Below are 27,161 nucleotides of genomic sequence, written 5' to 3' on the forward strand. Positions count from 1 at the left end.
ATCACATGATTTTCTATGATTTAGATATTTTGTTTCTTTATGTAACTTTGTCTATCATAGTACTTATTGTTTTCAACATTGAACACTTAATTTTGGTACTTGTTATTGAATTCTCGGTTAACAGATTTGGTTTCCCTCCTGTGAAAATCATATTGCGGTTAATCTAGTAATTATTCACCTATCTTTTAGAATATTTGTCCTAGTAAATTATTTACTGCAAATACTGAATAAAAACACAATTGTAAATTTCACCAAATAATAAATCACATGAACTAAGGAAACATCACACATAAAATCGACACCAATATTTTTGGACAAATTGTCCTTGAAAAACCACAAGGCGGGGAAAAATAGTTTTGCAGATGAGGGTTTTATTACTCTTCAACAAATCTATAATTGAAATAATACATAAATTGCTTGTCGTAAAATGGTAAAGGTCTGACAAATTATTTCCTTCACTTCTGCAAGAAACTTCGACCTCGTGGAAGCTATTCGGCCCTCCTATATGACCTTGAATCAATCCACACATGCGGTCCTGGAGATGAACTTGACCTCTGTTGGGAACTCACACCACCTGGAAAAATAATTCTGCCACCATAGGAAAATTGATCTTCATTGGTAGACTCAACTTTTCTCCTCCAAAATGATAACTCGAGAAAATTTGATCTTCTTTCGGCAACTCAATCTCTCTCTGGAAAATCAACCTCTCTCTGCCAATTCACACCACCTAGAGAAACTTGGCCTTTGCAAAATAATTCGATCTCCCTATGTCGCAAAGAAACTAGAAATCAATCTCAATAAATTCTCTTCAACAAATTGATCTCAATCACTGTTGAACCCTATTGTTGGCGTCTTCCACGCTATAATTGTACCCTTGCTTACTTGAATTTTGTGTGTCTCCAATATTCCCATCGAATTCCTCTTATAATCTCTTGTTAATCAATCAACAACCAAGATCTAATCACAATTGATGGCTAAGATCATCTTGACCTCATCCAGTCACTTTTCTAGAACTCACTAGAGAAAAATTGACTTGCCTCAATTAATATTGATTAATTAACCCATTTCCCTAAGTTAGAATTAGAAAAATAATTAAAACTAGTTAATAATCTAATTAAGCCATTTTCCCTTATAAATTAAATTGGACTTGGAGATAATTAATCAAATTTTGTCCTTAGCCTCATTAACACCACTTGAGACTAGAACACTTGTTTGAGCTACATAAACTAATACTCCCTCTTATCAAGGAAGGTTGTCTACACAACACTATCTTGTATCTGAAGAAGATGAATCTTGCCTTCCCCAAATCCTTCATCGGAATGTCTGCTACCTGTTGATTTGTAGATATATATTGTAGTTGAATTGTCCCACGTTATATACAATCCCTGATGAAATGATACATGTTGTCTATATGTTTGGACCAAGCATGAAACACCATATTCTTAGATAACCTGATGCAACTTTGATTATCGCAGTGTATCACTGTCATCTCCACCCTTTAACCAAACAAGTTTACTAATAGCTTTCGAAGCCAAATTTCATGTTGCCATGCTAGTAGCAATGTACTCTACTTTTGTAGAGCTCAGTGCCATGAACTTTTGCTTCAATGTTGTACCAAGAGACAACTCTCAATCCCAAGCTAAAGCAACACCCTGAAGTGCTTTTCTTGTCCAATATACTTCCTGCCCAATCTGCATTAGTATAGCTCATCGATATGATATAATCACCTTGAGTATATCTGATCACATACTCAATTTTACCTCGCAAATATCGCAACACATGCTTCATTGTTGTCCAGTGCACCCTCTTCGGTTCAACCATGAATTGACTAAGACAGTTTATCGCAAATGATATATTTGGCCTAGTGTTGACCAAATACATAAGAGAGACAATCAAGTGTCTGTAGAGTGTGGAGTCCATGTCCTTCTCCCTGGATGGATCTAACTTCCTCCAATTGGTGATCATGGGTTTAGACATGGCTTTGCAGTCGTCCATCCCAAATCTCCTTATAATCTCGATGCAATATTTCCCTTGCCCAAGGAAAATCTCCCCATTTGTTTGCCACACCTCCATGCCTAGAAAATAATGCATACCCCCCAAGTATTTCATCTCAAGCTCTCTTGCTAGGTCCCTCTTGTGCTCCTCTATGAGCCCCAATGAAATTATAAAAAACAAGTCATCCACATATAGGACAAGAATGAGTACCTCACCCCTAACCATCAAATAGTATAAGCTTGCATCCATTACACTCTTCATGAATCCCATCCCTTGCAATTATTTGTCTATGAACTCATATTATGCCTTGGGATCCTACTTGATCCCATACAATGCTCTCTTCAATATGCACTTGTGGGTATCGATGTTATGTGCTACAAATCCCTCCAGTTATTCAATGTACACTTCCTTCTCCAACTCGCTATTGAGTAATGTCATCTTGACATCCATCTAATGTATCTGTGATCCCATCTAAGCTGCTTGTGAGATCACATCCTTGATAGAAGTATAACTAGCCATAGGAGCGATATCCTCATAGTCAATCCCCTCCTTTTGAGAGAATCCCTTGGCCAGAAACCTTTCCTTGTATTTCTCAATGTTTCCATATGCACTATGTGTGATCTTGTAAATCCAATGTGATCCAACCACCACCCTATCTGTTAGTCTAGGCACCACCTCCCAAACATTGTTCTGCATGATTGAGGTATACTCATCAACCATTGCATCGCACCACACCTATTTTTATGTGGCCTCCTAATAGTTGGAAGGCTCGTTATCCATGATTTTACTCACCAATTTTATGTAGCTAGTGTAAATTTATGGTTGTCTTCGCTCTCTTCTACATGTCCTAAGAATCCCCACAAACTCATGAGCATCACGAAGTGTCTGTTGAACCTCTCGATTCCTCCTGCCAATTGTAGAGTGTGGAATTTTAACTTCCACATCCTCCTAATGCCTCTCACAAATATAATGCATGTGTTGCTCCATACTTTGTGAGCTCTCAAGAACACATATACTTGTGCCTTTGCTTATACTGGTAACTATACACGTACTGCCTTGTCCCTATACTTGTTGTTATACCATAGGAGCTTTTGTGGGTTGCTCACTTTGATGAATTATTGCTGGAAAATCTCTGAACCTCCTATATGCCTTGTCCTCCATAAATTAGACATCTCTCTTGACAATAATCCTCTTGGACCTTGGAATGAAAATTCGATATGCCTTAGAAGTCTCACTATACCCAACAAAGTACCCCTTCTCTGCAATCTAATCTACCTTATAATGTGTATCCCCTAGAATATGACAATAATCCAAGCTACCAAATATCTTGAAGTGGCTGACATTTGACCTCTTCCCTATAAATGCTTCCTCCGATGTCATCTTTCCCAACACCTTATGTGGAACCCTGTTTTGAATATATACCATAATTTTGCATGCCTCTTCCCATAAGTATCACGACATATCCAAATCATATAACATGGCCCTCACTGCCTCTGATATCGAACGATTCTTCCTCTCAGCAACCCCATTCTACTGTGAGTTGCAAGGAATTGTCCACTCTCTCTTGATCCCCTCCCTGGTATAGAATTCTTGGAATGATTTCCCCATATACTCGCCTCCATTATCTAACTGAATAACCTTCACCTTATCACTTGTTGAATTCTCCATAGATTTGAACTCTTGGAAGCGACTGAAGACCTCATCCTTGGTCTTCAAGAAGTATATCCAGGTCTTCTTAGAGAAATCATCAATAAAGGTAATGAAATATTTGTACCCTTTGAGAGACTGTGTCAAAATCATACTACATATATCAAAATGAACTAAATCAAGAACACCTTTGGATCTAGTGTCACTCCTTGGAAAAGTTTCCTTAGCAAACTTCCCCAACACACATCCCTTGCACACATCATCATGCTCCATGCTCACCTCTAGAACACATGTCACTATCTCCCAGAGAAATATAAGTACCCCATGATGAATATGGCCCATCATCCTATGCCATATCTCTTCCCGATCTCTTGAATCGTTGTTGCTCACAAGTGCCTGTGGAGTATCTAACTGCAACTTGTAAAGTATGTCACTCTCGACCCCAATAACTATTGGTGACTTCCACTCTTGACGTTTTATCAACACACACACCCCTCTAAAGAGTACATTGTACCTTTTTTCCTTAAGAATAGACATGGAAATCAAGGTCATCCCCATTTCTGACACATGCAACACATCATGAATGGGAATCAACTTGCTAAATTCCCTTTAAAATAGAATGGTCCCTCTCCCAATTGGATTGCACTTAGAATTTTTCCCTATATCGAACTTGAATATGATGTCCTCCTCCTTATAGTTGGAGAAGCACTCCCTAACTCCTGTCATATTAAATGACACCCCACTGTTTATATACCAAATAGATAGTGAGGTTGAGTTAGTTATGCAAGCCATGAGTGTGAACTCTTGTTCCGTCGAACTAGAAAAATCATTTGCACTTGTTGAAGTTGTCATATGCTTCATGCCCTTCTTTTCACTTTTCTTCCTCTACAAGTAATTTCTAACATAATGGCCAAACCCATGACAACCATAACACTTGACCTTTGAAACATCCTTCTTCTTCTTCTATCCTTTGGGGTTAAGTCCTTTACTAGAACACTTATTTTCTTTTCCCTTTCCCGCTAGAGCCACATTTTCCTATTCCCCTCACCCTTCTATCAAATATTGCTGCCATTGAAAAGAATCAACCTAAACTCCTCCTGAGTGAAATCGCTCCACAACATACGTAGTAAGGTAGGTCTCGTTGTCCATTTATCACTTGGACAAACACATCCCATTGCTTTGAGAACCCGTTCAAGGCAGTTCTCACAAGCTCGTCATCTTCTATATTTTCCTTGAAAACTACTAAATCATCTTTGACAAGTCTAACTTTGATAAGGTAAGTGACTACACCTTTTCCCTTGTCCATCTCGGTGCTTCTTAGCTTCTCTTTGAGGATCAACTTCTTGTTTATAGTAGCACTTTGGAATAACTTTAGGGTGGAATCCCACATCTTCTTGGTTGTATCCAACTCTGTGATATGGGGAATGATGTGATCTTTTATCCCATCCTAGATAATACACCTAGCCTTGGCATCTTTCTTCCTGTATGCAAGAATTTGTGCTGCATTTTCCACCATAGTTACAACACTAGTCGCATATTCTCTAAGAACATTCTCTTCCAGCAACAATAAAATCATGGCTTTCTAGACACCAAATTTAGATGCAACATCCAATCTATCCTAATGCTTCAAACCGGTTGAAGCCATATCTGAAACCCTCGAAAATATAAACAAACCCCAAATAAATCTAAAGCAATTGACCTGGGTTTTATAAACCCTCGGTTTTCTCTTCTTGTACCTTGCATTGAGCTTCTTCTTCCCTTAAATCAGTTGTGATACCATGTGAAAATTCTGTTGTAGTTAATTTGGTAAGTATTCACCTGTGATTTAGATTATTGCCCCAGTAAATTCTTTACTACAAATACTGAATAAAAACACAACTACAAATTTCACCAAATAATAAATCACAGGAACTGAGAAAACAACACATAAAATTGACACCAATATTTTGGACAAATTGTCCCTGGAAAAACCCCAAGGTGGGGAAAACCATTTCTGTAGGTGATGGTTTTATTAATATTCAACAAATTTGTACTTGAAATAAAACATAAGTTGCTTGCCTTAAAATGGCAAAGCTCCGACAAATTATTTCCTTCACTTCTGCAAGTAACTTTGACCTCTTGAAAGCTATTCGACCCTTCAGAATCAATTTGGCCCTCCTGTACGACCATGAATTGATCCACATGTGTGTCCTTGTAGATGAACTTGGCGTCCACTAGGAACTCACACCACCTAGAAAAATATTTCAGCCACCACTGGAAAATTGATCTTCACTGGCAAACTCGACTTTTCCCCTCCAAATAGATCACTCTGGAAAATTCACTCTTCTTTTGGAAACTTAGCCTCTCTCTATAAAATTAGCCTCTCTTTGTCAATTCAAACCACTTAGAGACACTTAGCCTCTATAGAATAATTTGATCTCCCTTTATCACTAAGAAATTAGATATCATTACGAAGAAATTCTCTCCAGAAAATCGATCTCAATCACTATTGAACCCTACCGCTGGTGTCTTCCATGTTATCACTGCGCCTTTTCTTACTCGAATTGTGTGTGTCTCCAAGAAACCCATCGACTTCCTCTTACAATCTCTCATTGATCAATCAATGACCATTATCTAATCATAATCGATGGCTAAGATCATCTTGACCTCATCATGTCACTTTTCTAGAAGTCACTAGAGAAAAATCGACTTGTCTCAAATACTATTGATAAATAATCCCATTTCCCTAAGTTAGACTTAGGAAAATAATTGAAACTAGTTAATAAATTTAATCAAGACATTTTCTATATATAAAATGAATTGGGCTTAGAGATAACTAATTGAATTGTGTTCTTAGCCTCATTGACACCACTTGAGACTAGAACATGTGTTTGAGCTAAATAAACTAACACCTCGTGGCGTATTGAGACTGATAATAATATGAACTGTGTTGATTGGGGTGATGTATTTTGACATTTTGAGGTAATGCAAACTTAACTCACGATATATATATATATATATATATTGTATTGAGTTTACGTGATAGGAAGAAATGGCGATGATTAGAGTTTTGTCCTTGTCATGAGTATAAGTCATCCCCCGACCTCAATTTGGCCTTGCATGATTAGTCTAATATCTTTAAGCTTGGATTCCAAGGATTCCTCCTTGGCGACAGTTGATCTAAATCACTCTTCCATTTTCAATGATTGATATTTGCATAAAGGTGGCACTTTCTACTCTAGTTGCGTCTCCCTCATGTGGTGCACTTGTTACTGAGATGGAAGCTAGTCTTGGAAAATTTATGGGAGTCAGTATGGATAGTGGATGAAGTTTGCTTCTCTTATTTCTAATGATAATCCGAGTAAGGTTTCTTTCAATAATTTGTGAATATGATCTTGTGTTCTCCTCGTCTTTTCATTCAGTGAGCTCTAATCATAATTATTCTCATAGTGAAATATGTTGTAGTTAAAGTGACCTTTTACAACACTAATGGTCTTATGTGTCATTTTAAGGATCTTTGGCTTCATTTAATTAATCTACTTTGATGGATTTTTAACATCGAGAAACCTAAGTTAAAAGAGATGGTTTTTGTTTATCCATATGCAAAGAAATCCTTCATTATTGAGTTTGATCTTGTAGAATATATATTGATAGTAAACTTTGGACCTTGATTATGGGGAAATTCATGATTATGTATGAAACACTGGACTCCATCCTTCAACCCAATGATAGATACCCTTTCCTAAGGTCTTGTGTGGATTTAATTTACAAATCTACCTTTTCATTCTTGGCGCTCAAACTCTCTTTGAGCCATTTACAAAGACCTTGGAAGAGATTATTTTATAAGTTTTTAAGCAAAGAATTGAAGCACAGCTACATGCACTTAAATATGCGTGGAAATGGACTTCAACTAACTATTTCTAATACAAATAATTTTGACACGTGAAAACTACTCTTGGACATAAAAGCTTGATTATGAACATTATTATTTTATTTCATTTTTTCACTATAACATTTACTTTGAAACATGGCATTTAGCAATAGACTAGCCAAAATACAAAGGAAATTTAGGAAGCATCAATGAAAACCAACTTGCTGGGTTAGAGCCAAGGAAGAATAATGATTAATTACCAAGGAATATCCACCTTAATTGGACCCTCCCATGGAATAGCCAAAAGTGGATCTAGAGGAAATTAGAGACAAATTAATGGATTTAGAGAAAACTAGGGGTAATCCATCCAAAGAAGACCCTCCATCTTAACAAGGATCAACATTACAAGGTCCGATGGAAGAGGAACCTACTTTTCCCTATGATCGGGATTAAGATGCACAACCCCCACTTAGCACATTAATAAGGTGAGCTAGGTTGATCATAATGAAGAAAATGAGACACATAAACAATTAGAACCCCTAGATTAAGACAAATCAGGACTGATAGGAAGATAAAAGACTTCATCAAAGACAAAGGATGCTTGGACAATAGTCATAAAGAAGAACAAATCTCCTTCAATAACATAACCAATGGAGACAAGAAGTTGGGGTCATAATCCAGTTCAGTCATAAATATTTATATCCTTTACTGTGTTAGCAATTTGTCAAAATTTACTCATGTAAGAAATATTAGGATAAAGTTTTTGTGGACATAAATATTTTATGTACTCAACATACAAAGAACTAAGAATTTTGCTTAAAATCCAAGACATCTTTTGTAATCTCGTTGTGAACATAAATTATAACTTTGTATAGTATAAATATCTTCCAATAATAATGATAATACACTCCCCATGATGGGTGTGCAGAGGAGGGCACCTCACCCACCCTCGAGATGAGAGTAGCTGCAAACGCAAGGGAGGGCAAGCTTCCTTCCACCTAGCATCCTGCATGGATCATAATTCGTTGTAGGAGGAGACGAGTTTGTGGTAAGTTAGTATTTTTTCAGAGACGAGGAGCTGGTTCATGTGGAGTTTAGGGAAGTTACACTCGCATGGGTTTTTGTACAACGAAGGAAGGTGGTTGTTCATTATGGGAGGTCATGGGAATAGGTAGACAAGAAATGTTGAAAGGTGGTGAGAAGGAGATCAGGTGGTAAGGAGAGAGTGCCTGTGCATGTTTTTAAGTAGCCAACCATAGCAGGGGGGAAAAAACTTAGAGCTATCAGATTGACAAAGTTAATCCATGGAATAATTGAGGCTAGAGGGCCTAATCTTGATGCAATGTGTGTTTCAAACTCGTCACTCCATATTTGATGCCCTCCCATAGAGAAACCGATACTTTTAGGTTCAGTTGGTCTTGCCCCCTTGGAATTATGTTTTTATATTGAAATCTCTTGTTAGCAGTTTTCATTCATTCTCAGGTTTTATGGGATTCTAAATTTGTCTTCTCTTGTTGGGTTTATGTCTTAGTTTTCTCTCCTTCCCTTTTCATTGTTCTCCTCTCCCGATCCCTCTCTAGTCTCTCCCCCTATGTCCCTGGTTGACTTTTTGGTCATCCCTCTCATCCCTATGTCCTTCTCCTCCCCTATTATTCATTCACCATTATGTTTCTCTAATTCTCTCCCCTTCCCTATGTTGTGCTTCCTCACTCCCCTCTTTCCCTCCTCTTCTCCATCCCCCCTTCATATTTTTCCTCCCAAATAGATCCACCCTTCTACTGAAGCCCTTGTTTTCCCCCTCTACTGCATAGCTAGACACAGATTATTCAAGTTGCCTTGTTTTCCCCCTCTACTGCATTCCTCCTTCCATTCATGGCACTCGTTCTCAATTAGATACCATAAAAACAATGGAAAGATACATGGATATCATCCCTACAACTATTCAGAGAGATATCTCTTACTTGGAAGAACAAGTCAAGAAATCCCATAGGTTCCTTCCTGACATGCACATGGAGCAAGAAACTAGAGATTGGATCCCAAACATTGGGAACTCTACCAGAGACATCGCCTCCTACTACATGCAGATTGACAATTTATATTAGCACATAAAAAATCTAATGGGAAGAGTCCTCACGGACAAGGCATACATACAACAAGAAATCATCATATGCATGTTAGAGCTTCTGGAGAAAGTGGAAAAATCAATAGAAAGGTCACACTATTAACTAAGAGTCTGGAAATCACGACCCTTCTATATCAAACTCTGATAGAGATCCATAGTTGCCTGGCCCGGGGGGGGGGGCACACTTGCAGAATGAAGATCAACAAGGCACTACCGTGCAACATAAGTTTAATTTCCAATAGTCTTTTTATGTTTTCCAGTTTATCTTTGTTTTCCTATATAACACTTTGTGTAGTTTTTTTGTTATTAGATTTTCAAGTTAAAAACAACATGAACAATCAGAAAAAATTGTGCTTATGCTGCTGGTCTAGTTTCCCAAGTGACAGACCAATAATGACAACCATTGATGTTTTATAAAAATATAATTATTATGGTCTTACAAAATAATAATATTTGGGCCAAGAGGCACTTTATAACCCAGTATAGGGTAGATGTGAGATGTGAAATGTTAGATATATTTTAAATTCATTTTTTTTTGTAATTTTGTTTTTTATTAATAAAATTACTAACAATTTTTTAGATAAAAGAAAATATAATATACATATCACATTAAAATATATAACACATAAATAGTACTTATAAATTAACATCCTTTTTACCATATAAATTAAAATAATGATTCCATAACCATCTTTAAATTTCATTAATAAGGGAATAAAAAATTAATTTTACAACATAATCAAGATTTTTAATCATAAATATTTACTATAGATATTATTAACTTCTAAATAGTTTTTTTTACAATACCATGGGCCATCTAAGCTTTTGATTATTATGTTATGGACCTAGACTTTTATTTATTCGGTTACAATACCATGGGCTAATACCATGGTTTATCAATACTAGATGCCCAAAAACCATAACTTATTTCAAAATCAAAATATTTTACAAATACTTTATTTTAATTTAATTTTATAACATTTTTTAATTAAATCTAAAAGCAAAAAGGTTATAATTACTTTTGAGGTATATCTAAACCCTCCATCTTCACGACTACTAAAAATATGTTGGCATTATGATGCATGTGTTGTACTTGATGGCAACCCTCTCATATCTCACTTATGTATAACTGGATGAATCTTCAGACGAGATATCAGATGTAACTGATGGAGGATAGCTCAAAGGAATCAGATGATGAATCTTCAGAAGAGATATCAGATGTGACTGATGGAAGAATATCTCACTTATGTATAACTGGATGAATCTTCAGACGAGATATCAGATGTGACTGATGGAGGACAGCTCAAAGGAATCAGATGATAGTTCTAAGTGTGACAAATTAGCTTTGCCATCAAGTCCAAAGGGGGAGATTGTTGGCATTATGAGATAAGTGTTGTCCTTGATGGCAAACCTCACTGATGACAAATCATAGTACAGAAGGTCAGCAGCAAGGAATTGATGATCAGACTATAAGAAGAAGAGAAAGTTCATACACGCAGGTTCGTTAAGCCCAAGTCGCGTGTACACGCTGGTTGGCTTCAGCAAAAGCGCGTGTATGTGGAAAAGTACCTTTGGTCCATGGCGGTTAGTCCTTGGAAGTTGTGCCTATGGTTTCGGACCATTGTGTCTCGACGGGCGTGTCGATCCCTAGTTTTGAAGTTGATGGTATTGGATTTCTATGGTTTTGGCTCTTGGTATTGAACAAGGCCTAAGGCTATATAAGGAGAAGGAAATCATTAGGCAAGTGTATCTGAAATGTCTTGAATATCTGATGAAGCATTAGATCCAGTATGCAGGGTTATGGGTTGATGATGCATTGCTTGATCTGAGCTAAGGAGAGATCTCACCGGTTGATGGAGAACTAGATCTAAGGAGAGATCGGGATCAAATGGTTTGAAATGAACTATCTTTATGATGCTTATTCTAGATCTATATACTGACGCATGTATTATTCTATAAATGTTATGAGTATGACTGATGTCTGGTACAGCTGCAAGTTATGAGAAATTATTTTTAGATCTGTACGCGGGTTGTCTTTGGCAAAAGCGCGTATACACGCGGGTTTGATTCATCGAAGTAGCGTATACATTGTAAAGCTTGATATTTGAAGTTGCAGATGGATCTGATGGTTATTACAGAGTTCTGTGTCTGCTCTGTGTTCTGGTGACTGTTGTTAACAGGGTTTCAGTGATTCAGAGTTTGATGATTGTTTTGAGCTTCAATGATAGTTATGGGTCCAGTATGAAAATTGGATGAAAAGTGGCCTTACAGATTATGTGTTGTGCTTCAGTGTATCCAGTCTGAAAATTGATGAAACGTGGTACCTGGAGGTGAGAAGATTGTAGGCAAGCACCTACGTACTAGTATCTAAGCTAGTACAAAAGCTAAAGGAGATCTTTGGAGCATTGTAGCAGGTAGCAGCCTGCGTACTAGTAAATGGATCGGCTAGTACAAGAGCAAAGGGGGTTGTAGCTCCCGTACTGGTATAAGACTGCACCAGTACAAATATTGTAAAAGGATTTTCTTATTAAGAAGAAGATTGAGATGACTTGCAGCAGGTGGTTTTCACCCACATTGGGTTTCCACCTTATATCTTTGTGTTCATGTGTGTGGCTCTTGTGTGATGTTCTGTTCTGTTATTCTGCACCTGTTTACTGTTAATATGCTTAATAATGATCTGATGCATTTACTGAAGATTAAGCTAACTGAATTATAAGATCTCTGGATATACGCGAGTTTCATTAGACACAGTAGCGTGTACATGCGGGTTCACTTAATTGAAGTAGCGTATATGTTTCTGAGTATGAAATTGAAAAGTTTGATTGATCTGATAATACTGATTCACCCCCCCCCCCCCCCCCCCCTCTCAGTATTATTTCCAACAAAATACTCCCATAGAGATTAAATCAAGGTTTTAATAACTTAAAAATGAGAATACTTTAACATATATAGGTATGTGAAATTTATATAACATAAATAATATTATAAATAACTAGATAGATGCATCTTAACCAAGAATCCAAGTGAAGAGAGAAAGCAAAGTGACTAACAATGATAGAGGAAAGATAGTGGTTGATTCTTTTAAGTTTTTGATTATTGTATTTTCTTTGACATGATTGATCCAAAATATAGGTTTAATATTTTAAAAATGTGAATCCCTTATAAATGCAAAACTTAATTCGTGTTTGCTCTGCTTCCCTTGGGCTCGGCTTTGCCCTGCCCGATCTGGGCGTGGAGCTCTGCTCTCCGGAGCGATCTTCGGTGTGCGGGGCGTTTAGGATTGAAGAGGCTCAGGCTTCGTGCTGCAATCGCGTTTTGACAGATTTGGGGGTCGATCTGAGTTGGTGCTTGGGGTCCCTGCTTTGACCCCCGCCCCTCAATCCTCGTCCATGGCGAATGGAGGCGATCCCCTTCCGCCTTCAGATCTAGAAGCATTCTGTGCCCTTGTTGCTGCAGCTGATAAGCGGCCGATCTCGCTCTCGCAACAAAAGTTCGTAAAAAAGTTGGACAACATCCCTACGGTGTCTCTACCAGTAGATGATGCGTGTAGATCAGCGCTAAACCTAGCCGAAAGGGGCCTCATTGGCCAGTTCACAGGGCTATGGCCATCCCCGAAGGCAGTAGACGAATGGGTCAATCGAAACTGGATCCCTCTGGTTAAGGAAGGAATAAAAAGCCATTTTGTAGGCAAGGGGTTCTTCGTCTTCGTGTTTGAAAGCAGGGAAGACCGAAGTTTGATTTTCAGAAATGGACCTTATTTCATGGGCCCTCGAGGGTTATATTTGAACAAATGGTCTCCAAATTTTGATCCCGCTCAAGATGTGCCCACAGCCGTCCCTGTTTGGGTGCGCCTCCCGCACCTCCCTCTCCACTGCTGGAGTCAGAGCTCACTGAAATCCATTGGCAATTCCCTAGGCAGGTATATTGATCAGGCCCCTAGGAAGGATCAGTTCTCCTGCGCAGCATCTGTGTGGAATTCGATCTGGAGGTCGGGCTTCCTAAAGCCATCAAACTTTCAGTGGCAGATTGGTCGCATATTCAAGAACTAGATTACGAACAACTGCCCTTTAAATGCCGACATTGCCATGAATATGGGCATTTTGCAAGATATTGCAAAAAAAAAAATGAGGAAATAGCAGAAAAAGAAAAAGGTGAGCAGTGGAAGCAAGCAAAGAGAACAGCAAGCAACAGGCAAAACAACAAAAACAAAGCAAAAGAGACAGGGAACAAATCAGGGCAAGAAGATGCAAGTAATCAAAACAGTGGAAGCAGGGAAGCTAACAGCATTGCAGGAGACAAAAACCCCTTCGAATCTCTCACACCACCGGCAGATCCTCCAGAGGCCGAGCAGGAAGATCCACCACAGATGAATAATGCAGACATTCAAGAGCCAGGTAACATCCCAAATCTGAACTCTAGCAATACCCCTTCTCCTTCTTATGCTGACATCATAAAACAAAAGAAGAAGAACCTAGAAAACACGGGCTCATCTGATGAGGAAACATTTGAAAGGCCAACAAAGAAAGTGGGAAGAAGAACAAACAAGGAAACTAGGGAAGAAGAATCAGAGCGGCAGAAAACCCTAGGCAATCAAACTACCATTGAAATGACCATCGGGAGAAATACAAGACCAAGGGCGTCCAAGGGAGGAGGCCCCACCCCATCAAGTGGTAAATGATGCAGCTGGTCTCTTGGAACTGTAGGGGACTGGGTAATCCCAATAAGGCAGAGGCCATCAAAGACTTATTGAAGATGGAAACCGCGGACATCCTTATGCTCCAAGAGACTAAAATAGAAGGGGAAGCCCTTCTAAACACTAGCATCATGAAATGGAAATATGATTCAAGAAAGGCTGTCAGTGCAAGGGGCTCGGCCGGAGGAATAGGCACATTTTGGTCAAAAAACTCCTTCTCATTAGAGCGATCCTCTGAGACTCAACATTGGATCTACACAGAACTGCGTCACACTGTAAGCAATCTCTCCCTTGCTCTGTTTAACTTGTATGTCCCTGTTCATTATGAAGAAAAGAGAGAGTGCTGGAGGACACTCTTGGATTATATAGAGCAGATCAACCCCACAAATATAGTCATGGGCGGTGATCTGAATATAATTCTAGATCCCAAAGAAAAAAGAGGAGGGATTTACTCTAGGGATCCTTTCATCAACACAGTGGGAAATCTGATTCTGCAGTGGGACTTAGTTGACTTCAAACCCGTGAAAGGCAAATACACCTGGACTAACAACAGAACAGGAGAAAATCAAATCTCTGCTAGGTTGGACAGATTTCTCATCAGCAGCTCATTAATGATGGACAACAGAATAGTTTTTTCCAAGATCCTCCCAAAGCTCACATCGGACCATAAGCCAATCCTTTTATGCATAAAAGAAGAAGAAGATCTCGGCCCCCTCCCATTTCGTTTCAGCCCTCTTTGGGCAGGTAAAGAAGGGTTCTTTGAAACAGTCCAAACAACATGGAGGATAGATGTTCTCGGATCCCCAAGCTTCGTGTGGGAACAAAAAATAAAAAACACAAAAAAAGCTCTTAAAGATTGGATAAAGAAATCTATGCAAACCCCCACTAGGCAGAGGAAGGAAGCAGTTCTTCAGTTGGAAAGAATGCAATTCGAAATGGAGGAGAAAGATCCCTCTCCCACAGACTTAGCCAATGAAAAATCTGCCCAAAGGAATGCATATTGCTCTTTTAGAAATGAAGAAGAACATTGGCGCTTAAAGTCTCGAAGCCTGTGGCTCAAATCTGGGGATAGAAATACCACATACTTCCATAGACAGTGCAGGGCTCGCCTCTCACGCAATCATATAGCAGAAATCACCAGCACTAGTGGTCAGGTGTACAAAGGATTTTCTCAAATCAAAGAAGCAGCTGTAAACCATTTTCAGAATCTTCTAAGTGCGGAAAGAAATGGGAATGAGGAGGATGCAGAAGAATTTCTCACAACTATTCCAAATCTTGTCAGCATGGAAGATAATGACTCTCTGTTGAGCCCAGTCACGGAAGAAGAGATAACTAATATAGTCTGGTCCATGGAACCAGACAAAGCTCCAGGACCTGACGGATTCTCAGTTCATTTTTATAGAATTTGCTGGGAGATAATCAAAACTGATCTCTTCAGAATGATAAGAGGAATCCTGAGGAAGGCAAAAGTGGGAGGAGGAATAAACTCCACCTTTCTCGCTTTAATCCCCAAGGAAACAAACCCAGGCTCCTTCGACAGATACAGGCCGATCTCACTCTGCAATTCATCCTACAAGATCGTGGCCAAACTGCTGGCTAACAGAATGAAGCCCCTTCTCCAAAAGCTTATCTCTCCGGCCCAAGGTGGATTTGTGAAAGGCAGACAAATCCTGGACAATGTCATTCAGATCCAAGAAGCCCTCCATTCTAGTCAAACACGGAAAGAACAAGGTATGATTATCAAATTGGATATGTGTAATGCTTTTGATCGAGTTAACCATTCTTTTCTGTTCAGGGTTCTTGCAGCCTTTGGATTCAACCAGGAATTCATAAACCTAATCAAAGCTTGCATTGAAAACATCTGGATCGCCCCAATGGTGAATGGCAGACCATCAGAGTTTTTTCTAGCCACCAGGGGATTGAGGCAGGGCTGCCCTCTTTCTCCCTTTATTTACATTCTGATGGCAGATTCATTAAGCAGGAAGCTGACTCAGGAGAAACAAATCGGCTCCATACCTGGGATAAGAATTGTGCAAGGTATAGCCCCAGTGAATCACGCGCTTTTTGCTGATGATTCACTCCTACTCGGGGGTGCTTCCATGAGAATCGCTAACTCATTCAAAATCATTCTTCAAAAGTATTGCAGCATCTCCGGAGCGTTAGTTAGTGAGAGGAAAAGTGTTGTTTATGGATGGAATACAGATCAGCAAACAATTGAAAGGATTGCCAGCGAATTGGGGTTCAAAGGCTATGCAGCGTGGGATAAAATAAAGTATCTTGGTTTACCTCTGACGATGGGATCCAACCGCAATCACTTGTGGGAGGAGGTGATTTCTAAGTTCAAAAAAAAGATTGCAGCGTGGGGTGGCGTTTGGCTCACCACAGGCGGCAAGCTCACTCTAATACGTTCTGTGCTTTCAGCCTTGCCTACATTCCAAGCCTCTCTGCTGATGGCTCCAAGACAAATCGCAGACCAAATCTCCTGTCTAATGCGGAATTTTCTGTGGAACGGTGGGAAGGGAAACAACAACCGCTTTCATCTTATTAACTGGGAAACAGTGAAGCGTCCCATTGCCGAAGGCGGACTCCAAATTCGTGACCCCCAGCAAGCAAATCTAGCTTTGGGTTGTAAACTTCTGTGGCAGTTAATAACCGAGCCCACGCACCCTATCAGTCAGCTCTTAAATCTCAAGTACCTCCAAAATCAGTCGATCACCTCCTTCAATCCAGCGCTTTCTCCTAGAGGAACGCAGGCTTGGAGGCTCTGCTGTAAAGGGATCGAATTCTTCAGAACTCATCTGTATAAAATTCCAGGGAACGACAAAAATATATTGCTGTGGAGAGATCGAATCATGGGTCATCCTCCACTTTCATCCATTAATGAAATTGCTGATTTAAGAGCTTGGTTAAGTTCAAAAGGAATCTGGAAAATCGAGGATATAGCAGAGTGGGATAACAAAGGCAATTGGCAGTGCTGGTCATTGCCTAACATTCCATCGCACTTAAAAGATAAGTTAAAAACTTTCACAGATGCAATTACAGACTTTACTCCAGTGCATAAGGATGAGGAAGATTCATGGGGATGGGGAAAAACAGGGGTGTACATAGCCAAACAAGGATACCTACAGATGCAAGGTAAAAAGGACTCTCCGCATACGGAAACAGTGTGGAAGCAGATCTGGGAAAACTTCAGCATTCCCAAGATCAACTTCTTCTGTTGGACTTTATTCCACAATAAAATCTTGACTGGAGATAATCTGTGCAGAAGAAACATTGCTGGCCCTCATCGATGTGCGCTCTGCAAAAATGCATTGGAAACCTCAGTTCACATGTTCATCGAATGCGAGTATGCACAGAAGGCCTGGACCAGCTTCTTGACAGGGCTGAATGTAAGACCCCCAGCACATTGTACGATCACAGACATGTTCTCGTCTTGGAAAGCTCGATACCCCTACAACATCATTGATAAATCTCTTTGGCATAAGGTGTGGATTGCAGCTCCAAAATATGTCTGCTGGAAGTTGTGGCTTTCCCGGAACGAAACTGTCTTCAACCAAAAAGAAATCACTGCAGAAACAGTAGCGGAGCAAGCCAAGAAACTCCTAATAGAAACTCTGAGACAATCCAATGTCAAAGATAGCTCCCTTCGAAATGAAGAAAGGGCTTGGCTGGATGGCTTCTCCCCCACGCCGAGACCTTCAGCATTCACTCGCCCAATTCATAAGGAAAATTGGCAGATTAGAGACACCTCGGATAGTTTCCAGAAGTGGTGGAAATCACAAGGAAAATGCACTATCTTCTTTGACGGAGCCTCGAAAGGCAATCCAGGCAGGTCAAGAGCAGGGGGGGTCATCTACCTCCCGAATGCGAGAAAAGAGGACTTCAGCTGGGGACTTGGGATTAAAACCAACAATCAAGCAGAAATTCTTAGTCTTTTAAAAGCTTGTCAACTGGCCAGAAAAGGAAACCCAAAGGAAATCATAGTTTTTGGAGACTCAAAATTGCTGATAAAATCCCTAATAAACAAGAAAGGGCTCAAGGATCCAGCACTAAACAAATAACTTACAAGAGTGACTAGACTCATGAAGGACTTTTCCTCAGTACAACTCTTCCATATCATCAGAGAATTAAACACAAAAGCAGACAGACTGGCAAACACAGGATGTAATCTCGAAAAGAGCATGATCAACATAAATGCAGGAGCACCGAATATGGCAACTATTCCCTAAAAGGGCAAGGCGGTCTTGCAATGCAGAGAAATGTATTGTTTGTAACAGCGAAATGTAATGCGTGATCTGGCTTCGGCCTCCCATAAATAAAAATACCCGTTTCAGTTAAAAAAAAATATATAGGTTTAATATTTTACAACCAATTATGATTTTTTTAGATACTTTCTTAAATAAAATACAATGGGACCATATTTAAGAGAGAGAGAGTGGGATGGAGGGGGAATGGAGTGGGGGAGAGAGACATAGAGGTGGGAAAGATAGGGAGAGAGAGGAGGGCGGGGAGATGAGAAGAGAGGGAGGAAGGGAGAGAGAGATGGATTTGTAGGGGGAAAGAGAGGGGAGGAAGAACAAATACATTGAGAGATATAGGTGGAGAGAGAGAGGGATCGACAAGGGAGAGAGGAGACGAGGTAAGAGAGAGAAAATGAGAGGATAGAGATAGGGAAATAAGGGGAAGAGAGAGACAGGGAGACATAGATATGGAGGGGGGAAAGAGAGAAGGAGAGAGGGAGGGAGATAATGAAAGAGTTGGAGGGTGGAGAGAGAGAGAGTGTGTGATGAGGGGGGAGAGACAAAGGGAGGTGGGAGAGAAAGGGAGAGAGAGGAGAGAGAAAAAGATGGAGTTGGAAGGGGAAGAAATACATAGAGAGAAAGGTGGAGAGGGAGAGGGAGTGTCAAGGGAGAGATGGAGAGACGGTGAGAGAAAGAGAGAGAGATAGAGGGGAATAGAGAGAGGAAGAGGGAGGGAGAGAGAGATAAATAAATATAGAGAGCGAGTATGTATGTTTTGGGGGTGAGAAGGAGAGAAAGGGGAGATAGAGATATATATGAAGGGGGGAGAGAGGGCAGAAGAGAGAGGCAAAGAGAGGGGGGAGGAAGAGAGATAGATATGGAGAGAGAAGTGGAAGAGAGAGAGAGAGAGAGAGAGAGAGAGAGAGAGAGAGAGAGAGAGAGATGAAGATGGAGGGAGAGAGAGAGGAAGAGGGAGGGGGAGAGAGAGAGAGAGAGAGAGGTAGACAGATGTGGAGAGAGGGTGTGTATATTTGGGGGTTGAGATAGAGAGACAATGGGAGATAAAGATATAGATGGAGGGGGCAGAGAGAGAGAGAGAGAGAGAGAGAGAGAGAGAGAGAGAGAGATGTGTTTATGGGGCCAAGATAGGAAGACAAATAAGGAGAGATGGAGGGAGGCATAGATATAGATGGCAGGGGGGAGGGGAGAAAAGAAAGATAGAGAAAGGGAGAGAGAGGCAGAGAGAGGGAGATGGGGGAGGGAGGGAAGGGGAGAGAGAGAGAAAGAGAGAGGGAGAGAGATAAACACAAAATGGAAGGTGGGGAGAGAGGGAAGAAGTAAGAGACACACAAAGACAAATACAAACATAGAAGTTAGATATAGAAAGTCATGAATATTTTGGTTTTTCACTAAAATAGACGTATTGATTTCAATGTAGTTGTTGGTTTCTAATCCTATTTGATCGCTTACACTAGATGCATTGATTTCAGTGTAGATGTTGATTTATAATCCTATTTAATACCTTACACTAGATGCATTGATTTCAGTGTAGATGTTGATTTCTACTCCTATTTGATTGCTTGCACTGGATGCATTGGTTTTAGTGTAGATATTGATTTCTAATCCTATTTGATCACTTGCACTTGATGCATTAATTTCAGTGTAGATGTCAATTTCTAATCCTATTTAATACCTTACACTAGATGCATTGATTTCAATGTAGATGTTGATTTCTACTCCTATTTGATTGCTTGCACTAGATGCATTGGTTTCAGTGTAGATATTTATTTCTAATCCTATTTGATTGCTTGCACTAGATGCATTGATTTCAATGTAGATGTTGATTTCTAATCCTATTTGATTGTTTGCACTAAATGCATTGATTTCAGTGTAGATGTTGATTTCTGATTTGATGCAACTAGATGTATGATGTACATTAATTTCAAAGTAATTAGATTAATATTGTGCATTGATTTTAGTGTAAGCACATATCTTCCCCCTCCATCTATATCTCTATCTCCCATTGTCTCTCCTTCTTTATCTCTCTATCTCACCCCCAAACATACACACTCTCTCTCCATATCTATCTATCTATCTCTCTCCCTCCCTTTTCCCCTCCCCCCCCCCTCTAACACTTCTCTCTCCATATCTATATCTCTCCCTCCCTCATTGTCTTTTCCTCTCTCTTCTCCCCTCCTCCCCTCTCCATCTATATCTCTATATCCCCTTCTCTCCTTCTCACCCCCAAAACATACACACACTCTCTCTCAATGTAAGCACATAAAAAAATTCATGACATGCATTGACATATGTGTTACAGTAATCCAACCATAAATACAATACTTGAATTTTCATCCTAAATAAAATGTTCACTTACCCAAAATGTTTCTTCCTAAAACTGTAAACTATTTGTAATTGGCTACATTCTTTTTATTCCCATTTTCTATCATTCAACATTGTTAATCACTTTGCATTCAAACACGGTAATAGAAAATAACTACCATTGAAAATTATTTGGGGTTTAACACTCCATAAGTCACAATGATTAACTTTAGAGAAAACTACTATTAGTATTGGAGAGCAACAAAGACAAGGTATGATGTTTACTACAGTAGCTCGAGTTAAATATTTGAATGGTCTATGATTTCAACTGCCATTTTCATACGATCGATATGAGAAAATGGCAAAACTAATAGGCATGACAATAAGAACAGTAAAAGAAAATAGTTTCAGATTGATCGCAATGAACCCTGTTTGAAATTGGATATATTCTTATTATTCACATTTTCTATCATTCAACATTGTTACATTGTCACTTTGCACTCAAAATTTTGATTTCTTCGTTTTTAAGCATTCAAGTTACTAACAGTCTCTCTCATCTCAACAAGCTGAGGTAACTAAGCAAATTTAAAATTAAATTAACCAAATTAATATTAGACAAATTTAACATATTTAAAATGGTTAAAATAATTAGATGTTCATCAAATTTTGTATGACCACACACGATTGAAACCAACCTAGATCCATCTTGACCCTGGATTTATTAAGTGTTGAGAGGGATCAAATCTCTCGAGGTGCAAACATTTCCTCAAGTTTTGCACTCAAAAAAGATGTTTGCACTCGAGAGATTTGATCCCTCTCAACTCCAGGGTTTAGATGGATCTAGGTTGGTAATAATATACTTTATAACATGAAAAAATATGATTATGTCAAAGATATGTTGAATAAATTAACAAGTAAAACATGGTGTAATAGATTCCATGAAATTTTTACTTCTTTGTTTATGTGAAATAATGATTCCATCAAACATCATGCAAAGGAGAGTAAAGGAGAGTAATAAAGTGATACAATATGCTTAAATTTTATCTTTTACTTACCCTTGAGGTGTAGACTAGTGGGTATAAGGGGGGTTTAATCCCTATCATGTCTCAGATTCGAACCTCATGGGGAGGGGCTGAGGATGGAAGCCGCTTTGGGGGAATTAAACTATTCCAAGGGACGTCTAGGCTTGACTGAGCTTTGCACAATCTTGGTGATAACATCCACAGTGGGGTGATCATTCTTATTCCATCCAATAAACCGGATGGCCTCAACCTAATCACCATAATAAAAATAAATAAATAAATAAATAATTTCTTTTACTTTAATAATTTCATTTTAACTCTATTCTTTAAACAATGATTCAATTTAATATTAATAAAAATGTATATTCATTTTTTTAAATCCAAAAAATAAAATAAAAAATAAACAATATTGATTTAAAATTGCTTTTGTTAAAAGAATTAGAATACAATATATAATTTTAGGGTAAATTAAGTAATTTTTAATTTTCTTAAAATTTAATATTAAGTTAATTTTAATGGATGTCAATTATCATTATTACTAGGAACTTACATCCATCGTAATTCTGGATCTACCACACTCCAAGTGTGGAGAGAGATCAAATCCCTTTTCATTTTAAAAAAGGTTTGCACCACAAGAGATAGTCCCTCTTGGTGCTTGTTAATCGAGAATTAAAATGGATCTAAGTTATATATATATATATATTATTTTTATTTTTATTTTTATGTAATTTGATTGAGTCAAAATATTTTAATCAATAATTATAATTATTCATTTTTTTACCTTTTTTTTTTTACCAATTCAAAATGTTTGGTCTCACCGGACGTTAACCACCACCATCATCATCATAATATGACACAACATCTTTTCGATATTGGAATGAAGAGCCACTCTCAATACAATCACATTTATTATTTATTTATTAATAAATTTTAAATAATAATTATTTTTTCTAAAATATATAAAATTTAAATAATGAATTTATAAATTTAAATAATTGGAAAAAAATAATAATATTTATACATTTAAAAAAATTGAGAAAAATGATATCATTTTATTTTAAATACATAATAAAATAATATAACACGGATGAAATAGTCAAAAACTTAAACATATAATAAAATAATATAAAACTGATGAAATAGTCAAAAACTTAAACATGTAATAAAATAATATAAAACTCATGCAATAGTCAAAAACTTAATAATGGCAGTTGAGGAAAGCATATGCATTTTATGTTTTTAATTTAATTATTGATAATATTTTTTTTAATTTGTATTTATTTATTTTATTTTTATTTTTATGTAATTTTATTCAATCAAAATGTTTTAATTAATAATTATAATTATTTATTGTATTTTATTTTTTAATAATTATAATTATTTATTGTATTTTATTTTTTATATAATTTTACTGAGTCAAAATATTTATATAATAAAATAAGATATTATAACATCTTTTTATATTAAATTAAAAAACACCTCTAAACACAATCATTTTTATTATTTGTTTATTAATAAATTTTAAATAATATTTTTTTCATAAAATATATAAAAATTTAAATAATAAATTTATAAATTTAAATAATTAAAAAAATAATAATAATTTAAACATTTAAAAATTGGAAAAAATGATGGCATTTTATTTTTTAATTTTAAATTCATAATAAAATAATATAATAAAAAAACTGAAACATGTAATAAAATAATATAAAACTGATGAAATTAAGTCAAAACTTAATAATGGCAGTTCAGTAAAGCATATGCATTTTATGTTTTTAATTTTTTAATATTAGCGCTGCAGTCTTATTCAATAAAAAAGTAAAAGCTACAAAGTGGTATTTCATAGGAAATGCCAACATAAACTGCTACTGTACGTTTACCTAACTGAGTAACGATGTTTGACGTTTAGGGTTGAGAAATTTCAACGAAAGCTAAATATTTGATCAGAGCAAACGTAAACATTAGAAATTTCCATGGAAATTGGAAAAATTGAACACTATTATTAATTGTTATATGTAAATATTTTATTAAAAGGAAAAGAAGAGAATATTAAAAATTAGCATTGCTATTAAGAGATTCGTGGGCCACAGCTTTTTATAATAGACGTGTTGGAGGTGGTCCATTTCGTATTGCTTCCCATTCCATTATGATGTCTTTGTTTATGGTTAGATCATTGGTGGTAGTCATTTTCTTTTCATTTATAATAAAGTGTTTTCTTTACATGTGTGGGCCATAGAGAAAATTTCTAATGCTTTTGGCCATTAATATCAATTGGTTTGATCTCTAATATTTGATAATGGTGTCAGAAAGTTGTATTGGTTTGACTTTATCAATCGACATGGTTTTTGTTTATATTTTAAAATTAAATTATTAAGACATGTTTTATTTATATTTTTATATTACTAATTATGAGATGTATTTTATATTTTAAAATTAAATTATTAACACATGTTTGATTTATATTTTAATATTTTTTTAGTAAGAATAGGTATTTGATATATATTTAAAATTTGGAATTACATAGCGATAATTGTATTTATAATTTTTTATTAAAACTGGTAATAGTTTGTGTATCAATTTCCAGATCCTAGTACATCCATAAAACTAATTTCTTCCTTCTACATGCCTTGACCACTATTACATAACACTAATAATTCCCATAATATCTATAAAACAAACCTAATATAAACACAAAGCGACATAACATATGACATACATTAAATTGAGCTTAACTTCCCGGCTTCCTTGCATTCCTCCTTCTCCTGCCTGCTTGATCCTACACCTGCATCTCCTGCTTCGTCTTGAGTTTACAATTGAACAACAACCTCCTCAGGCAACCCAACTATGATCTCTTGCACTTCGCTGAATATGCTATCACTTATCAGCTCCGAGTTGGAGGAAAGCAAGTCTGTTTCCATCTTCACAATTCTCCTTTCCAGAGTGGCTTCCACACTTTCGAACTTGGCATTAATTCGCTCAGCATTCGTTGAACGATCTTTCTCCAGTAACTCAACACAGTGTGTAAGGAGGTCCATCCTGCCCATGAGCAGTTTCAACAGGAACTCCATAGCCCTCTTCCACCTAGCTAAGTCCTCCACTAGGGGCTTCTCACCCTGAGCATTCTGCGACTCCATCACAGAATCCTCCCAAATTAAACTATGCCCACAATCACGCTCTTTGATTACCTCATCAATGAGATTCGACAGAGGCTGCATCCATTTATATACCAAAACTTATGTTTCATCCTTCACTCATGCTCATGCCATAATCACTTGTATATCCTCGATTTGAAGGCCCATTAAATAATTTTGTAGGCCGATGGATCTATCGAACCACCCTTGCAGCCAATTCCCCATAGGATAAGATGGCCATCACTTCACTATTAAATTACCTTTGATTTTTGCAGGCTCAATTCCTTGCTGAAAGGACGAGGGCGTTGCTCTCTGAATGAGAATAAACCAAACCTTGTGCGAGCGAACAAAACGAATGTCCTGGGGATCTGCATGAGCTTCATGCATTAATACCATACATCCTATCCACCATCTGTCCAACCACCTTGCCACGAGTTCGCACATCTTCCAACCCTCAAGCTGATTGAGGGTGATCTCAACTGCTATGATCAACATATTCTTATGGGATGGGGGTGAGGCATATTGCCCCTCCATCTGTCTCACACTCACCAACACCCAAGAGAACCCCACGATTTTCCAAACTATCAGTAGTGGAATTGAGGTGATGGAAAATGTGAAACAATTCAAATTTGTCAATTTTTTTTAATTGAAATTCAATTCTTAATACAAGGTTTGATTTTTGATCCTTTGAATTTGCAACAAAAGGAGAGAACATCCTTAAGGCTAATAAGGAATTGTCGATCACTTTAATGTTTTTTATCCCTCGGGATATAGCTATATCCAAGCCTTTCCACATTGCTAACAATTCAGCTTTGTTGTTTGTTGCTACTCCTAATCCCCATGAGTATTTTGTTCCGACTTGTTCGCTGGGGCAAAGAAGTACCTCTCCCACTCCTGCTGCCCCTTTATATTTTAATATTATTAATTATGAGATTTATTTTATTTAAAAAATAATAGATGTAGATTTTTATTTTAATCTATAGTTTTAAGTAATATTTATTTAAACATTTGTTTAAATAAATTGATATTAATAATGAAATGTTTTTTATTTTCTTAAAGTTTATACTTGGTTAGTATGAGAATGTTGTCTCTACAAATGTCACACAAATAAGTTTTAAAATTTAGTTTTAAAGGATTTTTTTCTCTTGTATTTTTGACCTTTAACTGTGATTACTCTTTGATACCCAAATTGGTATTTAGTGCCCCCGATGGGGGTGGTGTCTTGGTGACCAATTACTGGAATGTTTAGAACGATGGAATTCCACCGACACCCTTTCTTGTCAGCAATCAATGACATGAAACAGTTTCGCTTGGCCAGGTTGGAGGCGACCTTTGGACAACGTGCCAATGCCTCCACTTGGCATCCTACCTCCAATGCGTGGCACAAAGTTAAGTCCCATAACATGTTCATAGGTGGGGAGGGTGGTCGCATTAACTTCACAACACAAGGGAGCGATGCATCTGGGTTTTTAATTGTCCTGACATTCCATCGAACTATGGTTGCAGGTATGGCGATGCAGAGAGATGTGGGGTGATTGGCTAAGACCAAGATCCCCTTTAATAGGCGATTTCAAAGTATTAATGACTTCATCATTCAGTGCATTCAGATGGAGGATCCTAGGAAGCAAGGAAACTCTTGTTTTTATCAAGGAACCGATTCTCACCATGACTTCATGCCCCTTAAAATTGGACACTGGTTAGTTATTTTGCACTTTAGTCTATTTTCAAGAGCAAGGTGGCAGACACACTTTATTGACTCATGGTAGTGATTTCAGTATCAATATCGTCCTGGGTATGTGCTAGCCATCTATGGCTCATTTTGTTGTTTCATTTGCTTACGTTCATTACTCTATCTCTGTGAACATCTCAGAAATTTTAAAGGCGTTTGGTTCCACAGCTGTTGGTTCCTCCAAGTTCGTACTATTGTTAGTTATTTTTCACAGAGTTTGCAGGGTATTAGTGTCAGTCACAAATGTTCTTTGTATGCTTCTTACATAACTCCTCCTCTGGTCCGTCTTTTGATTTAGTGGTTGTTTTTCCCTCTGCAGACCTTCAAACTGCTAAACCATCTGACATCTCCTTTAACTGTCTCATTTTGCTTTCCAGAGTCTAGTATAGTGGCACCTTTTCGGTTTGGT

This window comes from Pinus tabuliformis, chromosome 6 (genome assembly GCF_031772625.1).
Source record: "Pinus tabuliformis cultivar Carrire ecotype Pingquan chromosome 6, CPIR1, whole genome shotgun sequence".
Lineage (NCBI taxonomy): Eukaryota > Viridiplantae > Streptophyta > Pinopsida > Pinales > Pinaceae > Pinus > Pinus tabuliformis.